The sequence below is a fragment of the Tamandua tetradactyla genome, chromosome 14, assembly GCF_023851605.1.
Source record: "Tamandua tetradactyla isolate mTamTet1 chromosome 14, mTamTet1.pri, whole genome shotgun sequence".
Lineage (NCBI taxonomy): Eukaryota > Metazoa > Chordata > Mammalia > Pilosa > Myrmecophagidae > Tamandua > Tamandua tetradactyla.
Window position 1 is genome coordinate 86,674,046 of NC_135340.1, and position 27,308 is coordinate 86,701,353.

The 27,308-nt window shown below is 43.2% G+C and overlaps 2 pseudogenes; both read right to left on the reverse strand.

Annotated features, from left to right (window-relative positions):
- Positions 1-1,226: 1,226 nt before the first annotated feature.
- Positions 1,227-2,893, reverse strand: LOC143655501 (ret finger protein-like 4A pseudogene; annotated as a pseudogene).
- Positions 2,894-14,218: 11,325 nt separating this feature from the next.
- LOC143655502 (NAD kinase 2, mitochondrial-like) lies at positions 14,219-24,759 on the reverse strand (annotated as a pseudogene).
- Positions 24,760-27,308: the final 2,549 nt, after the last annotated feature.

Consider the following 27,308-nt stretch of genomic DNA (forward strand, 5'->3'; position numbering starts at 1 on the left):
GTATTTGGGCTATAGCCATTTTAACTTCTTCATTTTTGGAAAGAGCTATTTAATATGTGATAGGGGGATAGAACTAGTTGGTGTTCCAGAGAGGCTGGTCCTTCTGTGTTTCTGGACTTATCTGGCCTAGGAACCTATCTGGAAGTTGTAGGTTTATGGAAAGTAATTATAGTGCAGGGAAACTTTGTAGAATTTCAGGTATGAGCCCTTTAGTCATGGTAGGTGTGGTGTTCTAGTTCGCTAGTTGCCGGAATGCATTATACCAGGAGTGGAATGGCTTTTTAAAAGAGGAATTTAATAATTTGTTAGTTTACAGTTCTAAGGCGGAGAAAATATCCCAATTAAAACAAGTCTAAAGAAATGTCCAATCTAAGGCATCTAGGGAGTGATACCTTGGTTCAAGAAAGCCGATGAATTCAGGGTTTCTCTCTCAAGTGGAAGGGTACATGGCGAACACAGTCAGTTTCTCTTTCATCTGGAAAGGCACATGGTGAACATGGTCAGGGTTCCTCTCTCATCTGGAAGGGCACATGGCAAACACGGCATCATCTGCTAGCTTCTTCTCTCCTGGCTTCCTGTTTCATGAAGCACTCTAGGAGGCATTTTCCTCCTTCATCTCCAAAGGTCACTGGCTAGAGTTTCTACTTCTTGTGGCTATGTCATTCAGCTCTGCTCTCTCTGAATCTCCCTCATTCTCCAAAATGTTTCTTTCTTTATAGGACTCCAGAAACTAATCAAGACCAAGCCGAATGAGTGGAGACACATCTCCCCTTAATCCAGCTCAGCAACCACTCTTGATTGAATCACATCTCTAGGGAGAGGATCTAATTACAGATTCAAACATACAGTATTGAATAGGGATTATTCTGCCTTTACAAAATGAGATTTTGATGAAAACTTGGCTTCTCTAGGAGACATACATCCTTTCAAACCAGCACAAGTGGTCTTGTTTGGGGCTTGGCAAACCATGAAAAATAGAAAAATCTAGCTGAAGTTTGCATAAGATTAGCCCCTAGAGTAGCCTTTCAAATCTAAGTGAATTTTCTCAGCCACTGATACCTTATTTATTATAATTCCTTTCTCTTTTTTGTAATGGGTAAAACTGTACAACTGTTAAAATGTAGCACAAGGTTCTCTGTTACTACTTTGTACAATGGATGTATGAAGTAAAAAATGCCACAGATACAAGGAAAAAGCAATCTTCAACACTAGGTTTATCTGGGGTTCTATAGGAGGCATGGATTCTTTGGATTCATAGCATGACAAATACTCAGACACCCTTGATCATCATTGCTTGGAATTGAAGGAGAAAAGAATGGGCGCAGTGGCTCTGAAGCTGAAATTTTGGTGAATGTGAAAATATGGGATCCATCAGTAATATCACAAAAAGAAAGAATTCCAATATCCATATCAAGGAAAATCCCCACTTGATACAACCAGGGATTCACCCAGACAGCAGTCTGTGGCTCAGTGCTGGCTGAGAAAACTTTTCCATCTCTCAAACCCACAGTCCAGAAGCCATGCTCTGAAGACCGAAGAATGGTTCCTTGTCGGGGAACAGATTCTTTGCAGACACCCAGATCCCATTCTTCACTTGTTCCCACATTGACCTCCCAGTAATGGCGGCCTGAAGTGAACCGAGAGGAGCCCAGAACACAAACTGCATGTCTGAATCTCTCAGCACACTCTTTACGATTTTCTTTGTTACGTCCACATCGGACACTCCTCAGGTCATCAGACAGGATTAGGAAGTCATTGGCTGTGTCAACATCCAAGGTCATATCCACTGTGGAATAAAAAGAAAAGTTATCAAATGGACAGACTATACACCCACTCCACTGAAAGTTACTGAAAATGCCCACATATATTGTTCAATTAAATTTCTTTAACACATCTTATTCCTTAAATAAAAAATTTCCTGAGAAAATTTACATGGTACCCCTTATTGGTCAAAATATCCTCCATATGTTTTAGAGCTGCATGTGCCTTTTAGTCTTAGTAGGAGTTCTGTTTAAATTAGTTTATTTGCCTGCTTGATGATTATTCTCTTTAATACATAAAATCCATGAAGGATAGTATCACTGTTGTTTTCTCTCAAATTTAATATCTATATTACCACAAAACCTATCAAGTACAGACATATGTGCATTTTGAATGAAGAAAAATATTCTATTTATTGTAAAAGAGTGTTGTAATAATAAACATTGCTTTTCTTTTGATATCCACTCCCATTTTATCTTGGTGGCTAGGCATTTGCATTGGAGACATTTGTATTCCAATTTTTATATCAGTAAGAATTAATGATGAGATCTGAGGCAATGGGTCACATGTGGTATAATGTTAGGCAGCACTGGAAGTACTCAAAATCCAGCTGTGGCTACATTATGGACAATGAAGCTCTAGGGCATGACAAAAATATATATCCTTACAAATAGACAGGTAGATCCTTCATCTTCACCCAGAGGTGAGAACAACTGTTGCTTGGGCACAGAGAAGTCTTAGGTGCCTGAATTGAATTACTGCCCACATGTAGTATTGAACCTTTTAAATAGTTGTTTATTTCAAGGCTCTTGGTAGAAAGATGTGCAGATTCCTTACCTTGGAACTTCAGCATCCTTGGATTCATCTGTAGGATGGTTTTCAGGTGGGGTTCCAGTTCCTTGACCTTGGAAACCAGCTCTCCCAGCTGGCAATTGGGACTAATGTCATTCCTCTGAGAGACCACAGGGCAGGAAGGACACAATAAACCCTGTCCATGTGGCTCCTTCTGCAGTGAATTGAGGCAGTGCAGGCAGCAGACATATCCACATTTTAAGTATACTGGTTTGTCAAGATAAGCCATGCAGATAGGACATCTACTTGCTTCTTTAAAGTGTTCAGCCATGATCACTGTCTGGGTTAAATGAACATGACAATAAACTTTCCATGAATTAAATGACCTGGGACTCTTTCATGTTTATATGCATAAAGTTGTCATATACCTCTACATGCAATCACTAGCTCAAGGTAATTAAAAATACAGTGAACATACAAATATAAAATCTCATGCCTTCAAGCTTCTGATATTTGGAATCCAGTTGTAAAGAAGAATGGAATTCATTACTCAGCTTTAAAATATCTAGACCTGGGCTGTCCATGTGTTAGGCACAAAACTCACATGGTACATGTGCACATAAAATTTACTTGCTCTAAACTGAGATATGCAATGAGTGTAAAATATAAATGTTATTTTGAAGATATAAGTTTAACAGAGTGTAAACTATCTTTTTAATAGCTGTTTCAAGTCAATTATATGCCAAATAAAACCATTTAGGACATTTAATTAATTTCACTTGTTTTTTTACTTTTTTAATGCAGTTACTAGAAAATGCAATTATTTGCATGTGTGAGTCACACTATTCTATTGGACACTGCTGGTCCAGAATCAGAGTTTTTTTATATCCCCCAGCTGGTCTAACTTGCCTGTGACAAAAACCCAAAGCAGCAGGTGAAAGGTTAAAGAAGCCAATGGGAGAACCTCAATTCACTGTCTGGTACTGTTATTAAGCTATGATTTGATTGAGGAAAATGAAGAATATAGCATTTCTTCAGCCCGAGTATTGAAAATTTAGGTTTTGCCTACTGTTACTGGAGCTGTGGGACCAACGGTTCCCAAATGCATACTGGGTGTGGTATTGAGTTGGCTTCTGACGACATTTGCTGCCTGAATAAATTATCCATTGTCCAGTCCTAGTTTTCTCTTATCTGCACTTCGTAGAAATTTCAAAAAAAACATAGAAATTACATAAGAGTTGACTTACCTCTTGTGCTAGTTTGCTAGCTGCCAGAATGCAATATACCAGAACTTGAAAGGCTTTTAAAAGGGGGAATTTTACAAGTTACAAGTTTACAGTGCTAAGGAAGTGAAAGTTGGAAGTGAACTAAGGCACCAACAAGAGTTTCCCTTCATTCAAGAAAGGCCGAAGGGTCAGGAAGTCCTCTGTCTTGGCTCTCTCCAGGTTCTGCCTTGCTTAACATCTCATGGCAGTGTCTCCTAGGCTCCAAGCATCAAATATCCGTGTCTCTGTTCTCCACATGTCCGCCGCTGTGTCAGCTCAACTGTGAAGCTTCCATCGGCTCTGAGGCGTCTATAGTTTCTGACACTCACCAAAATGTCTCCTCTTTTAAAGGATTCCAGAAATCTAATCAAGACCCACCTGGCAAAGGGTGGAGTCACATCTGCATCTAATAAAGGTCACACCCAATTGTGGAGATAATCTAATAGAAAGTTTCAAACCTATAGTATCGAATCAGGATTCAAAGAAACAGCTACCTCCACAAGATTGATTCCGGATAAAAATGGCTTTTCCGGGGTAATTCAGACTTTCAAATTAGCATACCTCCCCTCCACTAGGTTCTTCTCTGGCTGCAGCCTCTTCTACTGTCAACTTACTCTGGAGTGACATCTATTGAGAAAGGGTTTGTATTGGTGAGGGGCCCTCTTCTGACTTCATATCCTGCCTCTCTGCTTTATTTAATCAAGTTGATTTAATTGTGGTACAAATAGGTTTTTCCTGAGAACAGAGAGATTGCCACAAAGGAGGTAATTCTATCTTGGAAGTCTGTTCTTCCTAATAATATGGGCAAATATTGCCATGTATCATTCTAGATTGCATATTAAACATTTATTCTGATGATGTACGTGCTGGTTTGAAAGGATGTACGTCCCTTAGAAAAGCCATGTTTTAATCTAAATCCCATTTCATAAAGGCAGAATAATCCCTATTCAATACTATATGTTTGAAACTGTAATCAGATCATTTCCCTGGAGATGGAGATTTAATCATGAGTGGTTGTTAAACTAGATTAGGTGATGACATGTCTCCACCCATTTGGGTGGGTCTTGATAAGTTTCTGGAGTCCTATAAAAGAGGAAACATTTTGGAGAATCAAAGAGATTCAGAGAGAGCCATAGAAGAACGACATAACCATGAGAAGCAGAGAGCCCTCTAGCCAGCAACCTTTGGACATGAAGAAAGAAAATACTTCCCAGGGAGCTTCATGAAACAGGAAGCCAGGAGAAGGAGCTAGCAGATGACGCTGTGTTCAGTATGTGCCTTTCCAGAAGAGAGAGACACTCTGACTGTGTCTCCATGTGCCCTTCCATTTTAGAGAGATACTCTGGACTTCATCGGCCTTCTAGAACCAAGGTATCTTTCCCTGGATACCTTTGATTGGACATTTCTATAGCCTTGTTTTAATTGGATATTTTCTCAGCCTCAGAACTATAAACTAGCAACTTATTAAATTCCCCTTTTTAAAAGCCATTCTGATTTTGGTATATTGCTTCTGGAAGCTAGCAAACTAGAACAATTTAAGATATGGAATTTGGGTACAACTTTTAAAAGAAAATATTTGGCATTGTATTATTATTTATGAATACGCGTAATTTCAAGTATATAATTTGGTAATAAAATAAAACCTTCTAGCATTTAGATCAAGAGAAATTAATTAAAACTCTTCAGAAGTATTTCCTAAAATCACATGCAGTAACATTTAGTCCCTTTTTCAAAAGACATTTTCCTCTAAGATTGTGAAATTTCAATTTTTTTAAGTTTCATATATGTGGTAGTTAGATTCAGGTGTCAACTTGGCTAGGTGAAAGTGCTTAGTTCTGTTGCTGTGGACATAACCCAATGGCATGTGAACCTCATCTGTTGTTGATTACATCTGCAGTCAGCTAGGAGACGTGCCTGCTGCAATGAATGATATTTGATTTAATTGGCTGATGCTTAAATGAGAGACTCAATATAGCACAACCCAAGCAGCTCAGCATACCTCATCTCAGCACTCACAGCTCAGCCCAGGCCTTTGGAGATGCAGAAAGGAATCACCCTGGCAAAACTTTCTGGAACCCAGAGGCCTGGAGAGAAGGCCAGCAGAGATCGCCCTGTGCCTTCCCACGTAGGAAAGAACCTTGGTTGAAAGTTAGCTGCCTTTCCACTGAAGAACTACACATTAACTAAATAAACCCCCTAATATCGAAAGCCAATCCATCTTTGGTGGGTTGAATTCCAGCAGCTAGCAAGCTAGAACAGTATATATAAGGCCAAGTTGTCCCTCAATAGTTACTCAGCCAGTCAAGTTCATCAGTTTTATCAAAGCATCAAAAAATAAAATATATTTCCTATTATATTTGTTATATTTATCATACTATCATAAGAAGTAGTAAAAATGAGAAACAGTTCATTTTTTCAAAGAAGCATTTTTGTTCTCTACACAAAGAAGTTTTATCTGATAGTAGATGACATAATTAATCATTATTATGGGTTTAAAGAGAGAAAAACAACGAGATACGGGCAAGAGGGATTAGGTTACACTTAGATGTTTAAATAGAAAGTGTTTGATTCACAAGGTGATCATTTGCTGGATTTTGCTGGATACTTGTATCATTAGAAGTCCAAAGCAGAAACAATCCATAATCCAAAACTTATTGTTTTGTTCAGGACAAATGAGGAACACAAAGTTTAACAATTATAATCAAAATTTTATTAGACGTCCTTTCACATTGCATTTTCCCGTTGCTTTGGAGCTACAACTAACTATATTTCATATGTACTGGTATATATATGAAGTTCTTATTTCTTAGCTTTTCACTTTTACAACTTCAATTGATTTTGTGGTGATTTTTAGGATAGTGTCACATTTTTAGAAGTAGCTATTCTTGTGTTTATAGTTTCATTTACCTTTTCTCATTGAGATTGATCCCTAATGTGTTTTACATTTATTTAATTTCAGTCTATCATGAGCAGAACTTACATTTCATTATAATACTAAGTGGTCACTTTTGTGGAGACAACGAATACAGTGATTAGATATTTGCCTCTGGTAGGTAACCCCTATATATCTAGTGCCTGGATTTAAATCCATGTTAACTTCCTGAGTTCAGAGTTCTTGCATTAAGGAGAAGAGTAAATTAAGCTTCCAAGCCAACACCAGGGTTTTGAGTTACCTAAAACAGTTTTTTCAAATGGGGCTTTGAACAGGGATGAGCTCACCTGCCTTTCCCTGAGCAGTTGCGTGGTGGCCCAAAGGCCAGGTCCCCTCCCAAATATTCATAACAGCCCACTTAAGCCAAGGAGAAACACTGAGAAAGTAAAGAATCTCCCAGGAGGTAGAAGAATGTAACTACAGAAACATTGAGCATGCTTAGTCAAAAATAGTAACCTTAGTAAAGCATCAGGTCTTAAGCCCCTTTCCTGATTATGGTAGAGACCCAGTGTCCTCATGCCTCATGGAATGCATTTGTTCTGAAATCATATACTGACTTATGCATTTCTCTTCCATTTGCAGATTGCTAAATATCCCAATGGCCATCACCAGAGATCCTCTCCTATTCATAAGAACCAATAAACTTACTTCTACTTCTGTGTCTGGCATGTTTTTCAGTCTTGCAACCACATCCACCCATGATATCCAGGAATTAGGTCTGGGATGGAATAAGTGGTAAGGCCAGCTATGATTGACATTACTAATCCAAATGTGTCCAGTGTTTGAAGTTACTTAATCCTTTTCTAAACTGTTTCTAACTTTTTCATATATTGTGATGTAGCCAGAAACAATTATCTATAACTGTTATGTCATTAAACTATAACCCAGATCATTTATTTCTTTGATGATGATCTTATACTTTATAACTGCATAATCCTAACCCTGTAACTGCACAGTAAGGAGATAACTTGTGGGTGGCTGGACATGTATCCCCTTATAGTCTGATACTATTGGGTTTAGTCCCTCAATGTTCATTAATTAAGTAACATGAGTTAGCCATTCCAGAACTGACCAAACCTGGTCTAATCAGAATTGGCCCACACCCGAAATGTTCAAAAGCCTAAACCTTGAACTTCAAATAAGCTAAAGCATGTGGCAATTTGCACATACACAGACATGAGACTATCTCTAACCTCCTCATCTAGACCTGCTTGCCTTTGTTTAAATGCTATAAAACACTGGCAATTTCTCCAATTAGGGGAGACAAATGGGAGAAACCATACTCCTGTATTCCTGAGGCTAGTCATTGCTAAATAATCTTATTCTTCTCTCTACATTGGGTGTACTACTAGACCCCAGTGTGCATCCAGCAAGGACTTACTTGTGAACCGCAACAGAAGGAGGGCGGTGCCGCCCACACAGGAATGCAATCAACTGAGTCTCTCCCTCTCTGCTTCACTCGCTCTCCTCTCCCTCTCCCCCCACCCACCTTATCCTCCTAGAAAGCCTGATGGACTCTCAAGATGGAGGAAGAGGGGAGAAGGTTCCCGGGAGACACCTTCCCGGCTCAGGTCAAGGAGGTAAAGCCACAAGAATAAAGGAAGGGCCCACAGCGAGATGTAAGGAGACCTGTGAGGGACCGCCTGGCGAGAGGAGGAGCCGACAGGAGGAAACCATTTCCCCTAAGTCTTGTTGCCTGCGGGTGCTCGCGTCAGCAGAGGACGGTAGAAACACGCCCGAGGCAGACCAGGAACCAGCAGTCAGGGGCGCTGCCTTCCCCGCCCTTCTTCCAGGCGGTGGAGGGAGGGCCCTGGTGTGGGTAGGACCTTCTATTCTAAACGGGCGGGGCGGAGCTTTCCTCCCCTCCTGCCTGTCCCTCCGCTGGGTGTCAGGTCTGCAGGCCCTTCTCCTGCCCCCTTGGTTTACTAGTAATATAATGAAGGAAAGAATGAATGTGTTTGCTTGTTTATTATTTTCATAGACAAATCTTGTGATCATTCATCATGGATGCAATTGGTAACCACAGTGGTTATTTGTTATCATCCTCCTCGTCATTGTTCTGAGAAAACAAATGAAGTCGATATTTATGATCGTGGGCATTGCTGTTGTGTGTGTTGAGACACCGAATAAAGTCTCCATCGATCCAAGGCGAGGGCACGATTTCTTGAACAGGATGACAGAGGGCTCCCTCCAGCCACGGGTTCCCACTTCCTTGGGGCATCCAGTCGTTCACCATCCCTCCCTACACCGACTGATCTCATCGGTTTACTGGCTTGAGCCCCGGCGCCTCACTCTTCCTTATCGGACCCACTGGTTTTAGTTTCACTATCTCCACCCGGATGCTTTCTATTAGGGGATCTCATAGGACTTACCCTGCATGCCCTACACTTCTCTGAACTTGCGCTCTGTCCCTTCTTGCCACCGTCCTCCCGTGGGTGACCTGGAAATCCAGTGAGCACCACACCCGACGGGTTTTGATCTGCTCCACTGCGTGGTGGCGCTGACCGCTGGGTAGAGCCCGGGGAGCCATTCTGACCATGCGCTCAGGGTGCCCCCTAATGGACTTAGGAGACAGAGGGAGGGACCCCGCCTGGTGTCCCATCCTGGGTGAACATCTCTCTCTTTCCTCCACACTCCCAGTAAACTCCCAGTTCCCTTGACACTGAAGACTTTGTATCTTGAGTCCCAATCGGGGGGGTTCCCGTGGGTCTTTGACACCATTGTCTCTTCTCTCAGCATCCATTCTATTTCCTGCTCTTCACCTTCTCCTTTGTTTGCACGAGGGCTCCACCTGAAAGGTGATCCTCCCTGATAACCTCAGAGTTATCAGGTACCCGAGCACTTCTGGATGAGAGCCTTTTCCTTTGGGTCCCCCCTCACCCCGGAAGCTCCCTTGCTGCCTTGGTTCCCCTTCAGGACCTGGGATTGGATCCCAACACCCGCCTGCACAATGCCACATACACTACGTAGGAAAGTGCTGAACCAGTTTATGATTCCCGGTTTGTCCTGGTGCCTGAATCATAGTCAGGCCTAGCTTTCGGAAATCAGGTCCGAGGTGGGCCTGTCTTTAGAAGGGTTCCACAGAGCACTTGGAGGATTCGCGGATTTGACACTCCACGAATCCTCCAAACCACAGGGAGAGGATGGTTCCTCTCCTGCAGGGTCGGTGCATCAAGCCTAGCGCTGGCCCAGGCCTTCCTCAGTGTCATCGCCCTCTTCCATGCTGGTGCTCGTCCTTCCCCTCTGAGGCGCACATCTGGGAAAAGCTCATGAGTCCCCTCTTCAGTTGCTCACTTCATAACCTCTCCATACTGCTTAGAAAGCCAGGGGTCTGCATATCCTATGGTCTGCTCTGGGTGAAAAGTTTCTGTGTCTGCTTGGGTGGCCCTGGAGAATCACTCGTGTGGGTCCAGATCTGCCTGTGAGTTTCTCAATAATTTTGCAAGTCATGAATGTTAGGGTGATCTCTGAGCTCTGAATTCGATTTTATTGGTCCATAGGTCTGTCCTTCTGCCTCAACTTTTATTCTTTTGAGTATTGTGACTTTGTAATAGCTTTTAAGATTGGGAAGGATGAGTCCTACTACTTTGTTCTTCATTTGAAAGATTGTTGTTTTTCCATTTCTGCAAAGAAGGTTGTTGGAATTTCTATTGGGATTGCATGGAAACTATAGATAACTTTGATTAGAATTGACATCATAATATTTAGTCCTTCAATCCATGGAAAGAATGTCCATCCATTCATTTAGGTAGTCTCTCATTTCTTTTAGCAGCATTTTGTAGTTTCCTTTGTACAGGTCCTTTCCATCCTTGTTAAGGTTTATTCCTAGATAATTGATCATAGAGTGGTTATTATAAATGGAATTTTTGTCTTAATTTTTTCTTTGGATTCTTCACAGATAAAGTATAGAATCACTGCTGATATAAGGGTTTGATCTTGTACCCAGCCACTTTGCTGAATTCATATATTAGCTCTTGAAGCTTTCTGTGGATTTTTCAGAATTTTCTGCATGTAAGATGATGTTGTCTACAGATAAGGAGAATTTTACTTCATCCTTTTCAATTTGGTTGCCTTTTATTATTTTCCTGCCCAATTGCTCTGGCAAGAACTTCTAATACAATGTTGAATAACAATGTTGTGTCCACTATATCCTTAGGTTTTCCAAAAGACTTCATAAATCAGGGACAAGCCTTTCTTTCTGTTGTAACCACATGCTATTCTACAGGAGCCATATTGATTAATGGTAAGGGGTGATCATGTCTCAGAGAGGGTGGAGCACATGAACTGGGGAGGCTTGCTGACACCCCATTTTTCTGGATGGGTCGAGATTGTGCCCTGCAGTTGGCAGAGAGCTTATGTGCAGCAGCAATGTTTGGAGAGGGTGGAACCAATCAAAAGGTGATCTGCTCAAGATGCCCAAGGTCACAAACTCCACCCTTGTGTTCGCAGAGAGCAAAGCTGCTGCATAGGCCCTTGGAAAAGGAGGTGCTCCTGCTTTCTAAAGTCCTGAGGATAAATAACTGAAATCCAGTGGGGGTTAGCCTGCAGGTTTTCAGAACTGTAAGGGTCTGGTGACACCTGTGTTCCCTCTAATTTCTCCCTACTGGAAATGGAAATATCTATTCTATGATGATCCCTCATTTGCATATTGGCAGCAAATAACTTCTGAGTTTTACAGGTCCAGAGACAGTGGAACCATTTTTTTTGCCTTGGAAAAGACCATGCCAATAATAGAGTTTGATGAGATTTTGTACTGATTTTAATTTTCTATTGTATTTGTATTGTTATTAACATATTTTAATGCTTTGTGATATTGTAATGAAGTGAATGCATTTTGTACATGGAAAATCATGTCTTTTGGGGGGTCCAGAGGGTAGAATGTGCATGTTTGGAAGTATTATGTATCCTAGAAGAGCCATGTTTTAATCCTGATCCAATCTCATGGAGAAAGTCTTTTTCCTTTAAATCGTAATACTGTGGGCTGTAAAATTGGAGTCGATTTTCTCCACAAAGATATGAAATACCCAACTTGGAATGTGACTTCTGATTAGAGGGAGATGTGACCCCAGCCATTCCAGGTGGGTCTAGATTAGTTTACTGAAGTCCTTTAAAAGAGGAAATATTTTGGAGGGAGTCAGAAATGTCAGATCCGAAGGAAATGACTGAAGCCTCAGAGCTGATAGAAACTTCACAGCAGAGCTGACACAGATGTGGGCACAGGGAAATCAGAGACATGGATGTTTGGAGATGCTTGGAGTGGAACAGACATTGCCATGAGATGATAAGAAAACCAGAACATGGACAGAGCCAAAGGAAGTCAAGTGATGAAAGCCAGCCCTGGAGACTTGAAGTGAGGAATCCCCATGGGAACAGGAACTGAAAGCAAAGGAGCCCAGGAGCCAGGGACCATCAGGTGCCCCTAGTCAGGTGACTACCCAGTTGACAGAGGTGTTCCTGACACATCAGACTTTCTTAAGTGAAGGTAACCTATTGTTGGTGCCTTCACTTGGACACTTTCACTTCCCTAGAACTGTAACTTTTACTTAAGACTTATCACTGCTGGGAATATACTCTGGCAAATGAAAATTGACATTGACTTTTCTTTAATAATAGTTTAATTTTTTCACATATAGTTGCCATTAAAAGCTTAACTCATTCATAAAAACATTTGCTTTTCTAACATCTTTTAGCACTCATCATCTCTTAACAAATAAATCCCTATCACAGCAGAAATGTTAGACATTACAATGCAAATAGAGCACAATAAGTATTATCAAAACCTTTGAAACATGGCATATGAAAAATTTTACACTGTGGGTTCTCCTTATATTTTAACAGATCTATGGTATTAGTTTGAACACTCATATTTCCTTGAGATATTAAAGATAAAGATGGTATTTTCTTCGATAAAGTGTTTTAAACCTGTTAGGAGAGTTTCTACAGTATAAAATTTCACTTCCTCATTTGGTAATATTTTAAGTATTTCATTTTAAAATCAAACTGGAAACTACATCCAGTTCTGAGAAAATGCAAATTTGCATTTTATTTCAACTTCATGCATCATTGTAAACTCTTTGCTATGAGTCTCTTTGCAGATACTCTTAATTAAGAAAAGAATAACAGATTGTTCTATATAGACATCCAATCTTGGATTACCTTTGTACTCTAACATTTATGTTATAAAAAAATTTTGTTAGCAACATATTTGATGTTGGCAAACTAAAAGCACTCAATTTGATTATACATCCTAGCTTTCACAGCATTTACTTCTGATCACACTAGAGTCAAGTTTTATAAGATAGAGTAGTGTTTGTTTCATTCATGAATACCCAGCACCTATCACAAAACATGGCCCATAGTGAGTGTTTAATAAATACTTTGTCAATGATTGAACAGAAATTTCCACTAGCAAGTGAAAAAGACAGATAAACTTAGAATAAGTGGCAGGAGCATACCAACAGTTTCATTATCCAGTAATAGGAACTTTTTGTGAAATTCTAGGGTCACTTATAAGTAGATTGAAAATTAGATCAAAATAATTTGTTCTAAATATAAAAGCATTCTCCAATTCATTGTGGGGGAAAAAAGCAAAGCCTTTTTATCCAAAGCTGCTGAGTAAAACTTGGAATATGAGTTTAGTGAAAACTGACTGCCACAATATTAAGTAAGGCAATTCCAGAACAAATGTGATTTTCATATTGACTACAGAATCAATTTTTTTTCTGACCATTCTCCTAAATTTAGATGAAAACACTTTTTGAAGCCTTTACAAAATTTGCAATAGAACATATCAAATCACTTCATCCTTTTGGTCCTTTTATGTACATTCATGGAATTTTAAAGATGGAAGAAACTTACTATATACACAACACTAAAACAAAACAAAATCATTGTGTTATGACCTAAATAGCTATTGGGTAACCAATACATTTTGTAACAGTATCATGATTTTGTTTCCATGTATGTATTCCACCCAGCAGTGTCAAAATCAAACTGAATTAAAGTCAGTTAAATGAAAACATTCATCTATAAACAATTTCAAAATTGATTGCAATGTTTAAACTGCTAAAGAGTCAATAAAATAACTGTGCTCTGAAATTAAAAAATTCTTAGCACATATAAAAGCACAGCTATTTCCATTAAGTCAATGTAAAGATTCATCAAAATTTTTCATCATCAAAATAAATAAAAATCTTGTTTCTGAGGTACTATAAAAGATGCACTAATCAAATGATATGTGTTTGGTCTGAACAATTCCACATAGCTAAGCAAAGTGTAAGGGGAAGTAAAACAATTATATTTTAAATCCTAAACATTTAGTGCTTTATTTAAGCCTCCCTCTGTAAATTTATAAAGATACCATCACTCATGGTTACAAATTATAATTATAACTTTACCATAACCAAAAATTGTAGCTTTATGACTTTATAGTCTTCAGTGAAAATATTTTCCTGGTAATCAAGATTTGTCATCTGAGGAGCACAGTTCAGAGTTCACCTTCTTTGTTGATCATTGTTGAAGCAACTGCTCCATTTAAACTTTAAAGAACTTCCTTCCACAACCATACAGGAATCCTGACAACAAGAATTAAAACAAACTTGTAAGGAGAGACAACATGAACAACTGCTTGAGAAAACTGTTGCTATTGGTTTTCTTTTCATTTTCATTTTTTGTATGCTGTATGGCAGGGTCTTATTTCATTATTTTCCATGTGACTATCCCGTTATTGCAACATCATTTGTTGAATTTTTGTTTGTTTGTCTGTTGTTTGTTTTTCTTTTTTTGTGTGTGGGAGTTCATGGACCAGGAATCGAACCTGGGTCTCTCACATGGCAGGCGAGAATTCTACCACTGTACTACCCTTGTACCTCTCCCCATTGGTTTTCAAATACTGAAAAGTATTTTTGGTTCTTCTGAACTGTAGAGCAGTGATTCATTATACTCAGTTGTTATTTTCTCTACCAATTCTTTGTTCAATGAAGACTCAATTTCCTTGTCATGTTGCAATATTTAAAACATTTTCCACAAACTGTCGCTACCAAATGACCAGGCCTTTGACCTTATTCCAGTACACAGATTGAGCCCTTAACTCTTCTATCTTTCCCATGGACCATCATCAACTGAAGTATCATGGTAGGAAGCCCTGGATTACAGACTGTCTCCAGTGAAAACTTCATTTAGTGCGCTCACTGGCAAAACCTGGGGTCCTGAAGCTTCTCATCCTTCATCATGAATTGTTTCAATATTGAAGGCTATGTTGAGTCAAGCTTTGTTGTTCATAAAGGTCCATAAGAATGGGGTTTATGCCAGTCCCTTCAGAGTATAACCTGATTCACTGCCCCCATATCCCCCTCAACTCACCAGGCAGAACTTCTGCAAGGCTTCTGGGAAAGCATGTTCATATTGAACAGGCAGACTTAAATGACCCTCAGACTCATCTGGATCAGGTTTATCCCAATAATTGGTTTAAGTATGTCCAGGACCTTAGTCACAGCCAGAAGCATTTTGCCATCACCTCCTGCAGCTATGACAGCATCTGCCCATCAAACAGCCTCTTCATTATATTCTCTCTTTACTAGATGAACCTCAATTTCCTCACTTCGTAAGCTATCTATAATATGCTGCACATTTTTGATGTGAATATGATCAAGCAGTCCATTGTAACTAGAGCTTTTCAATGCAACCCGCTGCTTCAGGACCTTCTCTGGAAGATACGTGGAGTGGTACCTTTGCTGCTTGAACTCATGCCACATAGTTTTGGCCACAACTACTACCCGAGACTGGCAGAAGCCACTCTTTGGGCAACTACCACAGCCCGCGGGCTCGTACTGTCCCTGCACCAGGTGCCACTCGCAGCTGCCATTACTGCTGTTGCCCAGCCAACTCCAGTAGTGCTCGGCGCCACCACCCAACTGCCCACCACATGAGGACAGCTGCCTTGATGTTGACTCTTAAAAGTCACTTCTTGCTAAACTTGCTAAACAGTTTCACATAACAATAATAAATATGTTTTAGAGAAAGCAATAAAATGGAGAAATGGCATAGATTAATACATAAGCAAATATTGACTTGGGAAATGTAGTTTGATCATATCAACATGAAAACTAAGCCCTTAAGGAGACTAAGTTTCCTTCAGGCTGAAGAGAATGTTCCTCATCGCTGAGTATGTTCCTGGAACTCAATATTCTGTTCATCTGAAGGGGAAATTGACTCTGAACGAGCTTACTCCTGGACCCAGGAGGTAAAGGTGGAGGAACTCCAGCCCAGAGATGGTTCCTTGCATCCCCAGGCCTTCGTGATCTTCAGATTGAGGGTTGAGGTGGGAGAATGTCCCTGGAAGGGGGAAGCCTACAACTAGAGAGTTTGTGCTGCATTAAGACCCAGGTTCCGTCTGAGGGAGAACCAACAGGGAATGGTTGGGGACCACGTGTGGAGAGGTTCCTATGCTGTTGTGGTTCTCCAGCCTCCGCATAGGGCTCCTGTGTTTTTAGCACCCCCACCCAAGCTGCTATAGATATTTGCCTGCTGGTCTTTGTGTGGACATGTTTTGAGACAACATAGGCAAATAACTAAGAGTACATTACTGGTAGCTTATAGTTTGACTAGGTTTACCTTGGCAAGACCTTGTGAAATGTCTTCCAAATTGGCTGTGCTGTTCTGCATTCTAACCAGGAGCAAATGAGTTTTAGGGGTTCCTCATCCTCACCAGCAAGGGGAATTATCAGAGTTTTCAACTGTTGTCTTTCTATTAGAAAGGTGAGTCATGATATCTCCTTGTTTACCCTACAGATTGCTTTTTTCTGTTTGTTGTGGGTGGGGTTTTAGCATGCCACAGTGGGTGATGTGAAGGTGGGGAACTGTGGGAGGCTGTGGGGTGGGGGTGTGGTATTGGACAACATGGAGGAGGGAGGGAGCCCCAAGCTATGGGGCAGAGGCTGTGATTCAACCTGCCTGGGCCTGGACTAGAAATGAGAGTTAGGAAAGCAGTGGAGAGGGATCTTGTAAGACCAGAGCCTGGCAGGCTGAGGGCCTCCTGGCAAGGCTGCATGTCAGACCAGGATGACCCCAACCCAACTGAGGGCCCTCTTCCTCCCCCCAGGTGGTCTCCTGTTGCAAGGTCAGTGTGAGCATCCTTTGTTCAATTGCCCCTCTCTCACACTTGGTGGTTTTCCTCTTCTGCATTTCCTGCTACTGGTTCATGCATGTAAAAATCATGAAAGGTGAGCTCGGAGTGTTCTCCTGATGTCAGCTCACCTTACCATGCATACACTAGGAACCAGATAGACACGGTCAATGTTCAGCCCATATCTTAGTTCTACATCTTTCCTGCCTGAGGCTGAAGCAGCATCTCTGCTTTTGTTAACCCAGCTTTCCCCTTCCTAGGGGGATATGGAGTTATTAGGGTTCAGTCCATGCAGCGCCTGATCTCATTGCCTTAATCGCTTTAGTCCTGGCACCTCACTCTTTCTTAATGGACCCACTGGGTTTAGTTTTGTTTTTTCCTCCTGAATGCTTTCTATTAGGGGAATTGATTAGGAACTATCCCTTCCACCCCTCCCAGCCACCCCCAAGCTCTTCCCCTTCCATGAACCTGTGGTCTGTGTGTCCTTCCATGGATGACCTGGGAATCTAGTGAGTGCCCCTGTCTGGTTCAATACTTTGTGACTATGACTGCTTAGCAGAGCCCAGTAAACCTTTATGTGTATGCTTCCCAGATTTCAGAATGGCAGGAAGAGACGCCTGCTGTGTTATCTATCCTGAGGAGATATCTCCCTCTTTCCTCCACCTTCAGGGTAACTTCTAGGTTTCCTTCATGCTGATGCCTCTGTCTTATGCAACTGATGTGGGGGTTCCCATGGCTCTCTTGGTCAGTGTTGTCTCTTCTCTTTGGATCGATTTTCTTTTCTGCTGTTGAGCTTTTGCTTGGCTTTGCATGAAAGACTTTTGTCTGAAAGGTTATGCCTCTTTGGGAGACCAGGAACTGCAGCTACAGCTTCTGAGCCAGGGGAGACATCCCCAGCATGTCCATGCCCTGGCAAAAGCAATTTGCTCAATTGGCCACTGAGCCAGAGGAAAACAGGCCAGAGACAATCACCGAAGAAATTACCTTGGACAGGTGGAAATTCCTCCAAGGACAGATGTGATAAAAGCCTGAATTTAACCTCATAAAGACTGAATCTGCCCTGCATCCGATGCTGTGGTAAGTCACAAGTAAAAACACACAGATGAGATAGAAAAAACTCACCATGAACAGGAAACACACTCACCAAATAACCCAGCCAGGGGCATTCCACATCAGGTGGCAACAGACTTTGGCCAAACCCCTTGCTTGGACAGGCAGCAGAGGTAGCAAGAAGAAGAAGGGCAAGAGGGCGCTCAAAGTGCTGCAGTGGCCATGGAACTCACACTACTCATTGCAGGAGAAAGACTGAAAAGCAAACAGACGAGACAGAAAAAGAAAAGAGAGGAGCCATGGGCATGAGAGGGAATAGGTTTTGTTCTGGTCATGAGTGCTTGGGATTTGAAAACTTCTGCCTTATAAAGAACACAAAATCTACTCCCTAACCCCTCACATGGCAAGCATCTCTGTGAGAGCCTTGTGAGGCATGGTGGGAGTGATTATGAGGGTGATATGCCAGTGGATAAAAGTCCTTATCTAGATATCTGCAAGGGTGTCTTGCAGTGTCCCAGTCATTGCCCAACCATCATGACTGGCCCACTGAATGTGACTCACTTTTTGTCTATGCAGAATTTCCATTTGAGAGAGGTGTCTTTTGATCATGGGTGGGAAACAGTGCCAGTCTTTGCATATGCTGGCCCATGCTTCCAAATTCTGGGTTGTGAAGAAGGTAAATGTGCTGGTGTATGAAGTGGGTCATATTTGGGGAAAGAAGAGATCCCTATTGTGGCCACCTGCTCCTGTCCATGGCTGTCCTGAATGTAGTGTCCAGGTGATGGTGCGAATGAATCACACAGGAACTTTCCCAGAGATGTGCCTCTGGTTCAGACTAAACTGTGGACATGGGCACGGGGGAAGGCCGTGGTCGTAAGATAACCTGTGGGTGGAGCCAAGAAGTAGATTTCATGAAGGGGTTAATGCAGTGATTTCCCTTTCAAGACATCGTGGGAAACTTCCCCAGGTGCAGTGAGGTTGTGTTGAAGCTTTCTGGCAACCAGCTGTGCTAAGCAGGTTCCTTGGGCTTCCATAGTCTGTGCCATGATACCAAGCCTGTTGCTGCCACAACAAGCCTTGCTGCTGATCTCCCCAAATCTGGTGGCAAATGCTAAAAGAAGGAACTGTTGGTGTGTACCAGGGGAGCACACGGCATGATGAAATGAACACATGATTATGAGTAAGTAAGTAGATTTTTCATTTAAGTTTTATGTTTGGTTTGACTTCTGGACTTATTTTTAAATGATTTAGTTTGAAATCACTTCACCATACAGGATTTTGGGGATAGTGCCATCAATCTAGACATAAGCCAGCCCAGCTGTGTAGGAACTCTTTACATGGTATATAAATAGAATTTGACCTAGATGTGATCCTACTACTTCAACGCTATGTAAGGTGGGATGTTTGGGAATTTAGAAAGATATTTTGAGCTTCCAGGAAGGTGCAATTGCTGATGAGTTTGTCACATATTCAATTTGTCTAGCACACAACATTACCTTTCTGATGGGATGACTTCCCTATGTTTTATTTTGAAATCATTTTCTGAATACAGGAGAGTTGCAGGAAAGCCCCAGAGGGGGAAATACAGCACAACCTGCCAGTTACAAAAACCCAAAATTCTTTGACATTGTGCTACATTTGCTGCATCCTTGGATGCATCATTATCTCTCCAAGTAGTTATGTATATTTTTATCAAGTTAGCTTACTAATTTCTATTCTGAATATTTGAGTGGAAGTTGTAAAAATGATATTATTTGAAAAAAACTAACAGATACACATTTCTTAAGGACAAACCTACTCAATTAGGTAATTATGTTAAGTGAATAAAGTTCAAGAAAGATTAAGATGAGACCCTAGTCCAGTGCTTTTTAAATATTATGCAGGATTGTGCTATTCAGCATATTCTCTAACATTATGTTCTCATGGTTTATGTTTCTCCTTACTTTTATTACATTGGGGAAATGTGAGTGTCTGTGCACATGTGGATTGTGAATGTTGCACTCTTCACTTGTATACCCAGGTATCTGTGTGTGGGCGTGATTGCGTGTGACAGCATTTTCACTGAGACCACTGCAGCACTTTGAGCGCCCTCTTGCCCTTCTTCTTCTTGCTACCTCTGCTGCCTGTCCAAGCAAGGGGTTTGTCCAAAGTCTGTTGCCACCTAATGTGGAATGCCCCTGGCTGGGTTATTTGGTGAGTGTGTTTCCTGTTCATGGTGAGTTTTTTCTATCTCATCTGTGTGTTTTTACTTGTGACTTACCACAGCATCGGATGCAGGGCAAATTCAACCTTTCTGAGGTTAAATTCAGGCTTTTATCACATCTGTCCTTGGAGGAATTTCCACCTGACCAAGGTAATTTCTTCAGTGATTGTCTCTGGCCTGTTTTCCTCTGGCTCAGTGACCAATTGAGCAAATTGCTTTTGGGCACTGCTTGTATCATACCCATGTCTGTGTCCTCTTCTGTGGTGGTACTTGGTTCCACACCTGGCTACATACTGTAACTGCTTCTGTGCAATTCCACCTTCTATAGGTAAAAGAGGATATAGACTTGCTGGCTCAAGAGAGAAGTTATTCGCATTTGGTAACCAAAGCATCATCCATTTTATGCCACTTGCTACTCTTTTTATGCACTGGGGGAAATGTCCAGTGTGCCAACTTGACCTGGTGTGGACCAGTATGGCATAGAGAACATAAACCAGCAGTGTGCCGTGGGGCTCAGACATATGTGCTTGCATGTCAAGACGTTGGGTATTGCACATCCTTTGCAATTTCTGACCTGTGAAATTTGAGAAACTTTTCAGGACCAGGGTCAGGGCCTTTGGTGAGGCATGCAAAGTCAATGCCTTGCACAACCTGCACCTTCCATATATGCCAAAAAGATAGGAATCTTTACCATCTGGCTCTTTGGTCTTCACCAGCTCCTCTAAATCTGCTCACACTGAGTCTCCTAAATATCCAGAGGAATGTAAAGGTTAAAGTTGTCTGAAACTGCCTAGCAGAGACACTTTTGAGCTCTCCCATATCCAAAGATTTGATGGATTGGGAGTCTGTTGAGCAGCAGTATAACTGACCATGCCCATGCAACCAAGCTATCTGTATGACATCAAGGGTGGAACATGAGAAACTTGTGAGAATTTTCCTGTTGCTGTGTATGAAAGGCCAAACCAGTGCAGGTGAGAGCTTCACCATGTCCCCAGGATTATGGAGCACCTGAATGATGTGTGCTTGGATTGGTACATGTGATGCAGGATATCTGCTGCCCACAGGACTGAGAGTACTCCTGGGAGAGCAGGTAGTTGGTGAGGGAGGGTGTGTAGGTCAGGCACTACAGAGCTGTATTCAATTTGCAAGAGTTCGCCAAGTTCTGGAGGCCTGCCCTGATCCATGAAGTTCCTTCCAGTTCAGATGCAGATTCTGTGTAGGAGGATGCTCTGTGACCCCAGGTGCTGATCCCAGCAGCAGATTGTGAGGTAGCTGAATAAGGAAGTTGGAGATTTGCAAACACATGGAATGGGGACTCACTTCCCCAGAGGAGAAGATGAGCTTCCTTGTCTCTGGGAAGAACGGTCACAGGGTTTCCCTGTGGAGAACATGAGCTCCAGAGTGTTGCTCCCCCTTTGGAGAGAGTTCTCCAACTAACAGACATCAACAACTGCAATCCCATGAGGCATCTTCTGGCTGGCCCCACCTCCTTGATATGACATGGGCTCTCATAATATTCCAAGCCTTTGAGTGGAGGGAGGGACTTGGGGTATGGTTGCTCTACTCACCCCTCAGGGTCCAATTAGTACTGCTCCAGTGGCTTTCTTTGGAATACCCAAACACCTGGGCTGTCAGGATCTTGCATCAACAAAAAGAGTAGAAGTGGGCGGGCCGTGGTGGCTCAGCGGGCAAGAGTGCTTGCCTGCCGTGCCGGAGGACCCCGGTTCGATTCCCGGCCCCAGCCCATGTAAAAAAAAAAAAAAAAAAAAAAGAGTAGAAGTGAGGCTGAGTGTAGGGTCACACATTTGGCCTCAGTGCTCTTGGACAAAGAAGATAAGGGAAGTGCATGGCAATTTATTTTGCCTTGTGCCTTGGTGACAATGGGGCAGAGGGAGCACAGAGTCATGGGCACAGCTCTGTTTGAGGAATAATCACATTTACCCAGTGGTTTTTTCTAGGTATGTTGTCCAATCACATGATTAGCAGAATTGGAGGTTCCACCCTTCAATATTTCATGATTACAGCAAATGTTGTAGCACTGGCTTTGGTGACTGACCTTAAAAAGGCCAGAGAAGAAAAACGTTCTAGATGAAAGGGAACTTATGTTACATGATGCATAAGCAGATCGGACCTTGATGCAATTCTGCTTATAAAACATCAGTGAAAGCCTCCATGGGATGATTAGGGATTAAGAAAGATATTTTACCCTTTCAGGAAGGTGTGTGCTAAGCTACTCTGTTTTGTGTTTACTTTGTTTAGCACTCACCATTGCATTTCTGTTTAAATGAATTTCTGACACTTCTGTGGGGCCTGGATACAAACTGCCTTGTTGAAATCTTCAATTCAGCCACTACCCAATCCTGAATACATTTTATTAGGTAAGTTCTGTTGGCTGAAAGAGGTAAAAGTCAAAATCTGATGGTCTTCTGCTTACGATGTTTTAAACACTTTCATTTTCCAATCATTGCCAGCTGACAAGATAGTTGCCACACTAAGGTTGACACAAAAAAGAGAGATCTAGTACACCCTAGCATATACAAAGACCCACAAGTTTGTAACATTTCACCCCCAGTAGTTGCATAGCTGTGGCCCCACACCCTTACAGTTATCTGTCCTTCTAGTGAGCCAGCAATCTTAATGTTTCTATTCTGAAAAAAGTAGATATGAAATCTTTGCTGAACATTTGAGTGGAAGTTGTACACATCATATTCTTTCAAGAAACACATAGAAACCTTAGAATAGCAGACCTGTTCAGAATTATTCACTTAGGTAACTATGTTTCATATACGTACAAGTTCAAGAAAGATTCTTTGAAGGTGAAGACATTATTCCAATTGTTCTCAAGTCACAGGAATGCCTATCTAAGATTTATCCTCCACTTTGCTGAGTAGAAAATGCCCAGGCTCATGTACAGAATCTGTTCTTGGCTGTTAAGATCAGGAAACATGGTGCACTGGTTTGAAGCAATTAAGTAGATACAAAAGTTATTATTTAATATGAAGTGCTGGGCCAAACTTCTGGGGACAAATATTTCTTTTCAGGAAAAATCAAGAATGCAGGATGGAAACATTTGATTCAGTTAACTCTAAAGAAACCTAAAAAAAAAATGGCAGGAAAATTATGAGTGCGGTACTTTCATTAGTTGGAAAAGTGATTCTAATAAATGTAGGTGGTCTAAAGAATTTAAAAGACTCCTTCAGAATAGGAAATACTGTGCAAGAACAACACATGAAGCCAACGTGGCCATCAGAACATTGACAAATGTTAAGGCTGGGAGGAATCAGTCAGGTTTCCAGGCTCGAGGAACACCTGGGTGGGCAGGGCAACAGGGATTGTGGCTGCTCCTCAGGTGCTCTGACTCACCCTGTCTGCCCGGTGAGGCCCAAAGGAAGCCAGGCCAGGTGTGGGTGGGGAGGGGAAAGGGAATTCTGGGCACAGAACTTTTCCTATGTTCAAACTCACACTCTTGGGGCCCCGGTCCTGAAAGAGCAAAAGCCCCCCACTTACCCTGGCATCCTCCTCCTTGGGTGGGGGAGCTCTCAGCCCCACTGGCCTCTTCTGTCACTGCTTCATGTTCTGGGATTCGTGGGGACGGCCTAATCTCTTCGGGGTTCAGGTGAGGGTTCCACTGGTACACAGTGTTGGAGTACCTGTATCACAAGGAAGGAAAGAGATTTTTCATGGGCATACAGGAGTGAGGAGGGGAAGTTAACCCGGCCCTCGTTCTGCTCTTCTCACGAAGGGATGGCCCCTTCTGAGACGTTGACCATCCTCCACCACGATGACCTCCCCTCTTTAAAGAATCCCGGGTCAATCAAAACTTCCATCTTAACAATGCTGCATTGAGATTAGCACCCTCCAACACCAGCTCTGTCGGACTCTGCGACAGTCTCCCTTTATAGACAGTATTTGGAAGGTGAAAGACAACACTTCCCCCGAGTGAGAAAAAGGGGGAACTCTGGGAATGCTGCCCAGCGTTCCCAAGTGGCTAACACCCTCATAAATCTATCCTAGAGGATGCTCTCCTCTTCCAAACTCAAATTAAGACGTTCCACTTGAGCGGAGGCATTTTGGACAACACATTGCCCTAGGAAGCTTCTCCGCTCTGCTGCCGGCCAGGAAACTTCCCCATGGAAGGGCTGAACTCTTGCCATGACCACTTAACCTGCCATCCCCCACCCCAACCCCAGCTAGCACCAGGCTTTTGATCTAGTTTCTCCTATACAGGAAATGGATGTACTTGAGCTGAAAGGGAGAAACCACGCTTAGGTCCTTAAAGTCCTTTGGACCAAACCTTGCTTCCCAAGGCAGATGTCTTCGAATTGGATGCTTCACGGGGTTAGTTGGCATCTCATTTTAAATGGCCCATTTGATCCCTCTAAGCAATACTTTTCAAGAGTTAAGGAAACCTCAACCCAGCACCTAGAGTGGTGTCCCACACTCCAAGTTTCTCCCACTAAACTCATCCACTGAGGGGCCTACTGAGGACCCACATGGAAAGCAACCTGAAATCCAGCTGTGTTCCTGCCGTCTGCAAGTAGATGTCCTGTAGGTAGATGCAGGGCAAACCCTCCGGGAAGCGACGCTGCTGCCAGGATCCTGGTGGACGGGTCAGTGGTGGCGGTTTCCTCATCCGGCCTAACTTATGCTGATAGCTGTCAGGTGATTGGATGATCTCTAATCCAATCCCACCCATCCAATCAACTTTGATGTAATCAGCCCCAGACACAGCATGCTGGGATTTCCCCGACGTTAGCCAGCACAGGCATTTCAACGTTTTTGGCACGCCATCCCCTGTGGATCTTAACAATGTGGATTTTCAGGAAAGGAATCCAAAGCATCTACAGATGTAAGGATATTCCCGGGACCCTTCTGCACCTTGCCTTTGGATGAGATCAAGTGTCTCATCGCTGCAAATTCCGCCTGAGGACGTCTATTCCCCAGCTCATTCAGGTTCACACCTGACGGACTGACATCTTCATTTCGCAGCCTCCAGAACTTTAAGACATGTACTGATGTCATCTTAAGCCACCGAATTTGTGGTAATCCTTTGGTGGCATGCTCCCAAAACCAAACCCCCACGCCCACCCAAGTTTTTCAAGCGCCAATTATAGGCTTTACATGTTAGAGCATGTGGAGCACAAGGAAAGCAAAGTGTGGCCTTGGACCGCCAGCTGAGGTGGCCCTCTATCTTTCCCGCCCCATGGAATTCTGCAGAGTGTGCCTGAGCAGAACCAGACCCAGGCCCTACCCCCACCCCCACCCCCATATGCTCAAATAAGTGTTGAACTTCTTATCCGGGCAGCACACCAGCCTCCACACGCCGTAAAGCCCACCAGGTGATTCCAGGTGATTCTAGTGTGAGCCAAACAGAGAAATAATGCAACGCGGGACTTCTCTGGCTTTACTGTGCATGGAGAGGCATTGGAGCGTCTGCCTGTCGGCCTATTTAATGGATCAGGGCTGGGTTTTCCCCTGGAGGGTGGGGCCCTTGACACCACTGGGTTACCAATCTCCCCTTTACGCCCTAGGAAAGGGAATCTGATGAATAGATTTTAAGACGGCCCCCTATATTGCAAATTCAAAACACCTGCACACAGGACCTAATTGGGAAAGCATAAAACCGAATGGAACTTTATTACCATTGAACGCGATGCACAATAGCTATTTACAAGGACAGCGAACAATCCATGGCCAAGAGAATCTTGCCCATTGTAGCTGGCACAGAATCACTTTTCCCAGGGGAGGGATGCTAGTAGCTGTAGCTCCCAAACGGTGAGGCTGTGCCCCCTATCATGCAAAATTCAGTCAACTGCACAGCAAGCAGCGATCTGTTTCATATCTTCTGGGTGGCCTTAGGGCTTCTGCACTGATAAGTTGCAAAACACACTTTCTGCAGCACCTGTTAAGCCACTCCTTCCCACCACCCAAGTGAAAGAGGCAGTGTCAGGGTGTCTCCCCCCCAACTTTATCTGGGGTCCCAGGAAGTGCACATCAACCAGAGCTGGGGGAGACACAGCTGCTTCCTGCATCCTTCCCCTCCTCTGTCTCTCAGTCGCCTCCAAGTCCCATGAGGTACGGGGGCAGGGTCTTTCACTGCCATGTGGGGTCTCAGTCCCAGTCACTGTCCTCAGAGGAGGAGACCAGAAGATCCTCATAGAGGGACGTGGTGGGGTCCTGTGGACATTGTGCCTGCGCCTGCTCTGAGACCTGAGGACTCTGTCCGGGATCTCTAGTTTTCTCAGGGGATGGGGAGGTGAGGGAGGTTCGGAACCTGGAGCTCCACCACCCATTCTCCAATCTGGAGAAGACCATTCTGAGGCACTGGGCTGGACTCTGGCACGATGGTGGAGGGTGAGATGTGGGGCAAGCCCGGAGGAAGCTCAGGTGAGTTCTGTTCTTTGGGTCCTCGAGGTCTCTGCTTGCCCCCTGTATGGGTGTGCCCCTGACCACTTGCCGCCTGCACAGGGGTGCCTCTTTGGGTCCAAGTGAAGTTGCACCAGGAGGACCCTGGGGAATGTGGGCAACCCCCTGATGAGGACTCTGAGTTCCCTGCCCCAGTGACTGGAAGGGGTTGGGTCTCGGTTTCTTGGGGGGATTCTGGCAAGGCTGGGTGGGTCTCTGGGCAGACCTCTTGCCTCGTTCCCGGATGCTGACGCTGGAGACTTTCTCTGATCTCTCTGTGACAAGCTATGGACTGCAATTTGAGTTCACATCAGGACCCTTGGCTGGTGCCTGGAAGTTGAGGCCCCGGGCCTGGCTAGGTCTTCCGCGGGCAAGTCGGCGGAGGTGACGGGAGCAAGCAGCAGGCCCCTTGAGGCTCAGATGATCAATGACTGCGGGGTACATTCTTAAGTGCTGAGAAGCCGGCTGGTGGGCAGCAGGGATATCTACTTCCTCTGCTCCATCCCATCCAGGGGGCGAGAAGACGCTCAGTCCTGGTCTTCGAGTCAGGGACAGGGCAGGGCCCATGGATCTCACGACAGGACCCTCCTGGGGATGCAGGCACGTGGGTTGAGGGACCGGTGGCGGTCTCCTGTGGGTTGCGTGGAGAGGCATTGGCTGGCATGGACACTGTCAGAAAGACACGAGAGCATACGATAGACATGTCAGGATTGCCTCTCAATCAAGTGGATTTAAAATCACTTCCATCAAAAGGCATGGAAGATTGAAAACTAAGGC